Source organism: Miscanthus floridulus, chromosome 19, assembly GCF_019320115.1.
Source record: "Miscanthus floridulus cultivar M001 chromosome 19, ASM1932011v1, whole genome shotgun sequence".
Taxonomy (NCBI): Eukaryota; Viridiplantae; Streptophyta; class Magnoliopsida; order Poales; family Poaceae; genus Miscanthus; species Miscanthus floridulus.
In genome coordinates this window covers 15,430,210-15,439,625 of record NC_089598.1, presented here as the reverse complement: position 1 = coordinate 15,439,625, position 9,416 = coordinate 15,430,210, and positions in this window count along the sequence as shown.

The window sequence follows — 9,416 nt, the reverse complement described above, 5'->3', positions numbered from 1 at the left end:
CTCTCTCTGCTCCTTCTGTTGCACGCTTCGCAGCACCACGTGACCCCTCCTCTGTCTCAACCCCGAGAAGGATGAGGAGGGATCGGGCTACATCAAGTATGACAGCCCTGATAGGGGTAGACACACTCCACTCACTCCTCGAGAACTGAGAGGACAACTATCCCCTCAGTCATGATAGATGCCATCCCTGCACCACGCTACGCGGACAAGACAACACCGTCAGGCGGTGACGACCAGTACAACATCCCACCGTCCAAATATGGCCCGACGAGATGGGCATACGGCCCCACCTACTGCGGGATGGGGCACACAAGCATGACTTTGACTTTCAAGGCCGGCCAAGCCACCACGGACCTCGACCCCCGCAGCTCGAGATCGAGGTCACTGGCACCACGACCAGCAAAAAGGCCGACGACCTAGGAGAAGCTACCTACTCTTGTACTGTCACCATGACGCCACTAGGAGAACAAGAGATGATGATTGTTCATATATATTAATGCACATAGGTTGTCACTCAATTAGTCCACCTAGGTTCATATATTAACACATATTAGTCCACCTAGGTTGTCACTCAATTACCAAAACCAAAGGACCTTTCAATCTCCCCCTTTTTGGTAACTGATGACAACTCTACAAAGATATGGAAATGAAGCTCAAATGGATTTGAGTTGCTTGCCCAAGCACTTTTACCATGTGTAAATGATTTTGGAAAAGTACCACAACCCTAAAATGGTAGTGTTGACGGTAGTTAACATTCATCATAAACCATCAATATAACTTGTATAAATGGCTAAAATGGATCACCAATATAGACTTATGGGTTTAAACTAATAAATTCCACTGAGTTTTGGGGAATCTATGTTTCTAGAAGGATTTAATCAGAAAACCAGTCAAGGAGGAACCTATTCGTCAAAAGAAATCATGGAATTCCACCAGCGTAATCCACGTGGGAAGACTCTAGAAGACTCTAGAAGGCGAATCACCTGAAGCGAGACATGTGGCTCTGACACAGTGCGGCCGCCTGGCCCCTATGGGCCCTACCTATCAGCCTCATTGTTATATCGGTTCTTCACCGCCTTAAGGATTGAATGTCCGCCGTTCCTTAAAGTCGGTTTGATCCAAGGGCTCATGTTGGATGCTCTGGGAATGCCTCATTTGATCCTGTACCCCCCCTCCAGGGCATGCCTCATTTGATCCTGAGAGCTGAGAAGCCAGAAACCCTAATTCATATGTCCACCAAGATCAAGACTAGCAATTAAGCGAAGATTAGTCCTCAATATGATCTAGTTTTGTATTAGAGATAGTGAGATAGAGTGAGAGGGAAGAGTTTGGAGGAAGTCTTGGCCTATCGATGCTCTCTCCACAGGCTTGTACCCTGGTGGAATCAAGTTCTTCTTGAGCTTACTTCTGAGATTTCTCTGGTGCTTAGACTCGGTTACTCGTGGATGTACCCTATTTTTTGGATCGGTGGTAGCTCACGAGGGTGACTTTTATAGCCTCATTGAATCCTTTGTAGTCTACCTCTCATTAGTAGGCCTATCAGGACATTATTACTATAGGAAACATACTCTGCCTGTGTTTTCTTTAGTAATTTCCCCATAATTGAACAATAGAACATAAAGCTTACCAAAGTTTGAACTAGAAGACCTTAGCAGTCTCCTCTATGCTCCTATTATCTAACCTTGATTACGAAGTTATGATAAGTTAGATTTGGTTATTCTCACACACGTTTCCTTGAGTTCGATATAAAAATGGGTACTCCCAGTGAAGTGCTACATCGGTATAATATTCAGTGCGCATGCGGATTATTCTATGTGCATTAATTTATACCAACAAGCATTTCTAGGTGCCAGTTGCCTGGGAGAAACGGTTGCCGACTTAACTTCGAAACCTAGCTTATCCTTGTATCATTATTCTTTTATTCTTTTATCTTTTATCTTTTCCTTTTTACCATGGATCTGTGCCTGTGTTTAATTAATAGACCTACGCAAGCCTATAGCCAAAAGAGTCTTCAAAGCCTATCCTAACACCTGCCTATGATCTATGCACCCGTGTTTAATTAACATGGTTCAGGATCAATCTTTTTTAGGGTGAAGATGATGAAAACCCCTATTCCCACCTAAATAAGTTTGAGCAAACCTAGTGCATGCTTGCGTATTGCAGGGCATGTTAGACGAAACCTATGGAAACTTTCTCCTTTCTCTTTGACGGGAAAAGCTAAACGTTGGTATAATCTCACCATAGGGAGTAGACAAGAAGATTGGGGAGCCCTATGCTCTAGCTTTTGCTTACAATTCTTCCTCATCTCTAGGGTAGTTAGATTTCATTCAGATGTTCTATCTTTTAAACAAAAGAAAAAAGAATCTCTAGGCATGACATGGGAATGCTTTAATACTCTTATTAATACTGGCCCTGACCTTGCCATTCAAGACCATATTCTTCTTCAACACTTCTATATGGGTCTTGATAGGAAAACCTCGAAGCTTCTTAATACTGACCTTAGGAGGCTCGTTCTTGCATGTCTCTACCAATACGGGGAGAAGCATTCTTATGAAAATCTTAGAGAACATCCCTGAGGAAGTAGAAGAGAAACCTGTTAGAGGAAGAATCCTAGATAGCTGAAACCCGAATCCTTACCATGACCTATCACCAACTTCAGCCATCCCTAAATCCTGAACCACCTGAAAAGGAGGAACTTCAATTTCGGACTTTATGCTTGAATTCGAGGATGAACTTTTCAATGAATATGGAAATACCTTGATTTACCATACCATGAGACCCCTAGAAGTCTAGAAAATCATTGCATGAAGAACCTCTAGATCCTTCTGAGGAAGCTTTCCTTAAAAATACTACGAAAGAGCTAGTGTCTATTATAAGCAATGAATGGTTTGAAGAATCAGAGCTTTCCTCTAATGTGATTCGTTTAGATTCACCTTCTATATCCATTCGTTGCCAAATTAATAAAGCTCCTTTCGATGCTCTTTACAATCCTGTTGTGGGTGTTAATATCATGTCTGCATCTTTTGCTCTTGATTTATTGAAACACATGCCATTGACCCCTAATAACAAAGTTGTTCAAAAGTCTTTTAGGACACATTCTCCCAAGTTGGGAATTTTGTATGTCCCACCCTATCTAGGTAAAAGGAAGCAAAGTTCATTTGAGCTTCTATATCTTTGATATTATGGAGTTTGACTTGTTGATAGCACAACCAATTGAAAGACTTATCTAAGAAGGACAAATAGAGAAGTTGAATATAAGACTCTAGAAAAACTTTAAACTTTTGATAGCCATTACTTATTCTCTAAATGCTGAGAGTGAGCCAATTCTTGAGGAAGACCCAATGGAAGAGGTTAAGGTTGCATCTCTTGACTATTTGATCGAACTCAACCTTGAAGATGATGCCTAGTTCTTCATCGAGGAGGAAGATAAAAATCCCATGGAGTCTGAACCTCTAGATGAATTGCTATAACCACCTAAGCCCACCATTGAGCTTAAACCCCTAGCCTTCTGATCTTAGATATGCTTTTCTTAATAATGATTAGGATTCTCCTTTGATCAAAAGTGATAAACTTTCTCAAAAAGAATCCCTTCGTCTGCTAACTGTCTTAGAAAAGCATTGTTCTACCTTTGGCTATTCACTCCAAGACCTCAAGGGTATTAGCCCTGCTCTTTGCACCCATTGTATCCCTACAGATCCTAACTCTATACCTTCTAGGGAGCCCCAACGTAGGCTTAATAATGCAATGAGAGAGGTTATTAAGAAAGAGGTTTTAAAACTCTTGCACGTCGAGATCATCTATCCTGTGTTGCATAGTGAGTGGGTTAGCCCTATTAAAGTTATGCCTAAAAAGGGAGGCATGACTATTGTTGAAAATGAAAAGAATAAATTAATCCCCTAAGGAACCATCACTGGATGGCGGATGTGCATAGATTATTGAAAACTTAATAAGGCAACAAAGAAAGATCACTTTCCATTGCTCTTCATTGATGAAATATTGGAGCGACTGGTGAATCACTCTTTCTTCGGTTTCCTTCATTGGTATTCAGGTTATCGTTAGATTTCGATCCATCAAGATGACCAAAGCAAAACCACCTTTACATGTCCATATGGAACTTATGCTTATCGTAGAATGTCTTTTGGACTATGTAATGCTCCAGCTTCTTTTCAAAGATGCATGTTGTCTATATTTTCTGATATGATTGAAGAAATTATGGAAATTTTCATGGATGACTTTTCGGTTTATGGAAAAACTTTTGATGATTGCCTTGAAAATTTAGACAAGGTTTTGCAAAGATGTGAAGAAAAGCACTTAGTCCTTAATTGGGAAAAATGTCATTTTATGGTTAGAGAATGAATAGTGCTTGGACACTTGGTGTCTGAATGAGGGATTGAGGTAGATAGAGCTAAAATTGAAGTAATTGAACAGATACCTCCTCCGTAAATATCAGAGGGATCCATAGTTTCCTTGGTCGTGCTAGCTTTTATCGTCGCTTTATAAAAGATTTTTCACATATTGCTAGACCACTAACAAATCTTTTGGCTAAGGATGTTTCCTTTGAATTTGATGATACATGCTTGAAAGCTTTTAATATTCTTAAGAAAGCACTCATCTCTGCACCAATCATTCAACCCCCTGATTGGTCACTACCTTTTGAAATTATGTGTGATGCTAGTGATTATGCTGTGGGGGCAGTTTTGGGACAAACAAAAGATAAAAAGCATCATGCAATTGCTTATGCTAGCAAAACTCTAGTAGGACCTCAATTTAATTATGCAACAACTGAAAAAGAACTCCTAGCTGTTGTTTTTGCTATTGATAAGTTTAGATCTTACTTAGTAGGAGCTAAGGTGATTATTTATACTGATCATGCTACTTTAAAATACCTGCTCACTAAGAAAGATGCTAAACCCAGATGAATAAGATGGATTTTGTTACTTCAAGAATTTGACTTAGAAATAAAAGATAAAAAGGGAGTAGAAAATTCTGTTGTCGATCACTTGTCTAGAATGCAATTTGAGAATTCGCAGGAACTGCCCATCAATGATTTGCTATGGGACGACATGCTCTTCAAGGTCACAAAATCCAACCCCTGGTACGCAAATATTGTTAATTTTATGGTTGCAGGTTATGTACCACCAGGGGAGAACAAAAGGAAGCTCATCTACGAAAGTCGTCTCCACATATGGAATGGACCGTACCTCTCCAGAGTCTGCTCTGACGGCCTACTCAGAAGATGTGTACCGGTGGAAGAAGGCATCAAGATCATCGAGCGATGCCACTCATCACCATATGGAGGACATTATGGTGCATTCCGTACTTATTCAGAAATCTAGCAAAGTGGATTCTTTTGGCCAACCGTGTATGAAGACATGAAAGACTTCATCAGGAGGTGTGGAGCATGTCAAAGGCACGGGAATATCAATTCAAGGGATGACATGCCACTCACCAACAACCTCCAGATAGAGCTCTTCGATGTCTAGGGAATCGACTACATGGGACCTTTTCTGAAATCAAAGAACTGTGAATACATCTTGATGGAAGTTGACTATGCCTCCAAGTGGGTTGAAGTCATGCCATGCAAAGCTCCTGATGCAACGAACCCCAAGAAGATGTGTCGAGTTCATAAACCTGGGGTCCCTCGTGGACCGGCTTCCCTGCAAAGGCTCAGCCCAAGCAGACAGCACGCAATTCTTGGGCCAGCCCAAATACCTGAGCGACAGGCCAAGGGAGAGATCCAATCTTTGACTGGAAGACCAGGCCGAGGAGGAACAGTGCCCTTTTTTCTGACTCTGGCCCACCTCTCCGACCGGAGCGCTCGCTCTGGTCTCCAGTCCACCTCCGGACGGCCTCTCCGACCGGAAGGCCTAGCCAAAAGCACCGCTTTTGACTCTAACCCCATACTCTCCGACCAAGGATACGCCAATCCCCTGCTCACCGCTCTTCTCCGACTGGCACGACTAGAGATGATTGGGACCAACCGACCGGGGACGTCCGCTCGGTAAAATCTAGGAAACGTTCGTAGAAAGTAAGACAGGGCTTACAAAGTCAAACCATGACACCAGGATCATACCCTGTACAACTGTAGAAACAATACTCTATAGCCTCCCTAACACAAACAATGTTGTAGGCGCCAACCTTTTCCCTACAGTATTGTGGGCGCCATTGACTCCCTTACAGTAAGGCACCCCCCACATGCCTCTAGGCATCGACAGTGTTGTGGGTGTTAGGATTTACCGTATCGAGTGAACATGGTGAAACCCCTCACGTGCCTCTAGGCATCAACATCATATGCAGGTACCGACATCTGCCACACCTGAAGAAGGTGACACAACCTCCCACATGCATCTAACATTCTACAGTGACATCAATAGTATCGTGGGCACCTACAATCATCTTGTACCCGCCGGCATGGGCGACAAGGCTTAGAAGCAAATATACTCTCTCCCTCTCACTTGTAAAACCATCCCCTTCATCTATAAAAGGGGATGCACTCCCTCCAACATAGTTTAGTTCTCCCTAGTTAGCCCAAGTTGATTCAAGTCCCTTTAGATTCATTAGATCAACTAAGTTCACTAGCTCACAACCACAGAACCGCCAGGTTCGGACCTCGAGCACACGCTTAAACACTTAGCTCATAGTGGAGCTCTGGTCGCTCTCGATCCTTCCAACCAGAGCCCAACCAGACCCCTCATACACCCCATCTTTCTCCTTCTCATTTATAACCCCACTGCAAACTTCGAGCACCTAGGCTCAGGAATAAAGTCACCGACCGACTCAAACTAGACGTAGGGCATGTTGCTTGAACTAGTATAAACCCTGTGTCATTGAGTGCTAGGCCACCTCCGATCACAACGTATGGCAAAACTACAAATATTTACATGTTGGTCACTTTCTGCACCGACAAGATGTTTGAAGAAACAATATTTTCAAGATTCGGAGTTCCAAGGATGGTGATTAGTGATGGAGGAACTCACTTCATTGACAAGAATTTTCACAATTACTTGTCAAAACATGGGATCCGTGACAATGTCGCTACTCCATACCACCCTCAGACAAGTGGCCAAGCAGAAGCATCAAATAAACAAATCGAGAACATTCTACAAAAGACAGTCAATGAGATGGGGACTGCATGGAAGGATCGACTACCTAATGCACTATGGGCTTATAGAACAGCCTATAAAACACCACTTGGAATGTCACCATATTAGCTGGTCTATGGGAAGACCTGTCATCTACCTATTGAGCTAGAATTCAAATCTCACTAGGCCATCAAGCGATGAAACATGGACTTTGAAGCCGCATGAACTAAGAGGAAGATACAACTCTCTGAGCTTGATGAATGGCGTGAAAAAGCATATCACAACGCCAAGATATACAAGGAGAGAATGAAAAGATGTCATGACAAGAGGATTAAGAAGGAGTTCGCCCTAGGAGATAAGGTATTACTTTTTAATTCTAGGGTTAAATTATTCAGGCATAGAAAACTTCGGAGCAAATGAGAAGGACCATTCAAGGTGATAAGCACTTCATCGCTTGGAGCAGTAAGACTTCAAAATGATGAAGGTACGTTATTCAAGGTAAATGGCCATCGTCTCAAGATCTTTCTAGAACTTGAAAAAACACTTGGGGATTTGGATGAGGTAGATTTTCTAATTTTACCATAGATGTACACATCTGCCATCCCCTTACGTTTCCTAAAGGAAAAAAGTCTACTTAACCCCCCCCTAATCATACTTGGTCTACTTCACCCCCCACTATAAAACCGTCTGTTTTACCCCCTGAACTATCTAAAACCGTCTGGTTTACCCCCTGGGCGATTTTTCAGCGGCGGTTTTGCTACAGTAACAACAGTTGCTACAGTAGCGATGGGTTTGTTGCAGTGCCCGTGGTTTTTAATTTCCTTTTTGTATTTATTTTTGATGAATTTTTGAAAAATCATAGTAAATCATAGAAAAATTATAAAATAAAAAATCTAATTTTATTGGACTCCACATGAGTAGATCTACATAGTGAATATATAATATGGTATACTTTAGTACAAAATTTTTACTGTAGCCTTAGATTAATTGGAAAATCTAATTTTGTCTGTAATTAATTAGAATAATTCATAGCCGTAGCTTATATGGTCTAATTGTGGTGAAATTTTTATGGTACGCTAATTATTGTATGCTTGAACTATAGTAAAAATTTTGTACTCATTGGACTATGTATAACTTAGTTATAGATAAATTCTAATTAATTACAGACAAAATTGGATTTTCCAATTAATCTAAAGCTACAAAAAAAATTGTACTAAAGCATACCGTATTATATATTCACTGTGTAGATCTACTCATGTGGAATCCAATAAAATTAGGTTTTTCATTTTATGATTTTTCTATAATTTACTATGATTTTTAAAAAATTCACCAAAAATAAATAAAAAAAAGGAAAGTCAAACCGTGTGTACTGTAGCAAACCCATCGTTACTGTAGCAACCCGCTGTTACTGTAGCAAAGCCTCCGCTGAAAACCGTCCAGGGGGTAAAACAGACGGTTTTAGATAGTTCAGGGGTAAAACAGACGGTTTCATAGTTGGAGGGTGAAGTAGACCAAGTTTGATAGGTGGGGGGTTAAGTAAACTTTTTCCTTTCGTAAAGTGAAAATATACTTTTCGTGATTAGATAGGGATTAGAATCTGCTGCGAGAAAAATCACCATGAGAGGATGACATATGAGGTCACCCGGCCCCACCTAGAGGTCGCCTGACCCACTTGTCATCCATCTCGCGCTCGGTCAACTCTCTCATGCCTTTTAGATCCTTCCTTGTTAAAATCCCATAGTTTTTTAATGCATTCGGTTTTTCTTCATTACGAGACCCCATATAGATAGATCTTGACCCCTGCTGCAAATTTTCCCCCTATATAAATGAGCCTCTGCTTCCTCCATATCCATCCTATCAAAGCATTCTCTCTCCAACAGCAGCAAAGCTCTCCACCTTTCTAGTTTTCATGGCCAACAAGGAGATCATCCCCTATGGTTTTGATCCTAGCAAGAAGCCCGACGCGCTTGCGTTGACCGTTGTTCCTCCTAAAGTTACCCCCATTCGCTTAAGCCAATCTTACTTCACCCAAGCCATCCGTCGTCCAACCCTTGTTCCACCACCGTCGCGTCCACTTCTTGAAGACAAGCCACGTCAACAAGAGCCTCATCTCGACCTCTAGAAGCTGATCAAGGTGATGAAGGAGATCAACCTCCTTCCTACGAAGGGACATGAGGTGCTGACCAGAGTGAAGACCAACAAATTTGGAGACGTTATATGTGCAAAATACAAATCGGTCACCCCTCATAGCACCATTGATGGAGTTCGTGCTATGCCGGATCAAATCAAGGTTGTTCTACCGAAGGAGAAAAAAGAGGAAGGCGCCATCACCAC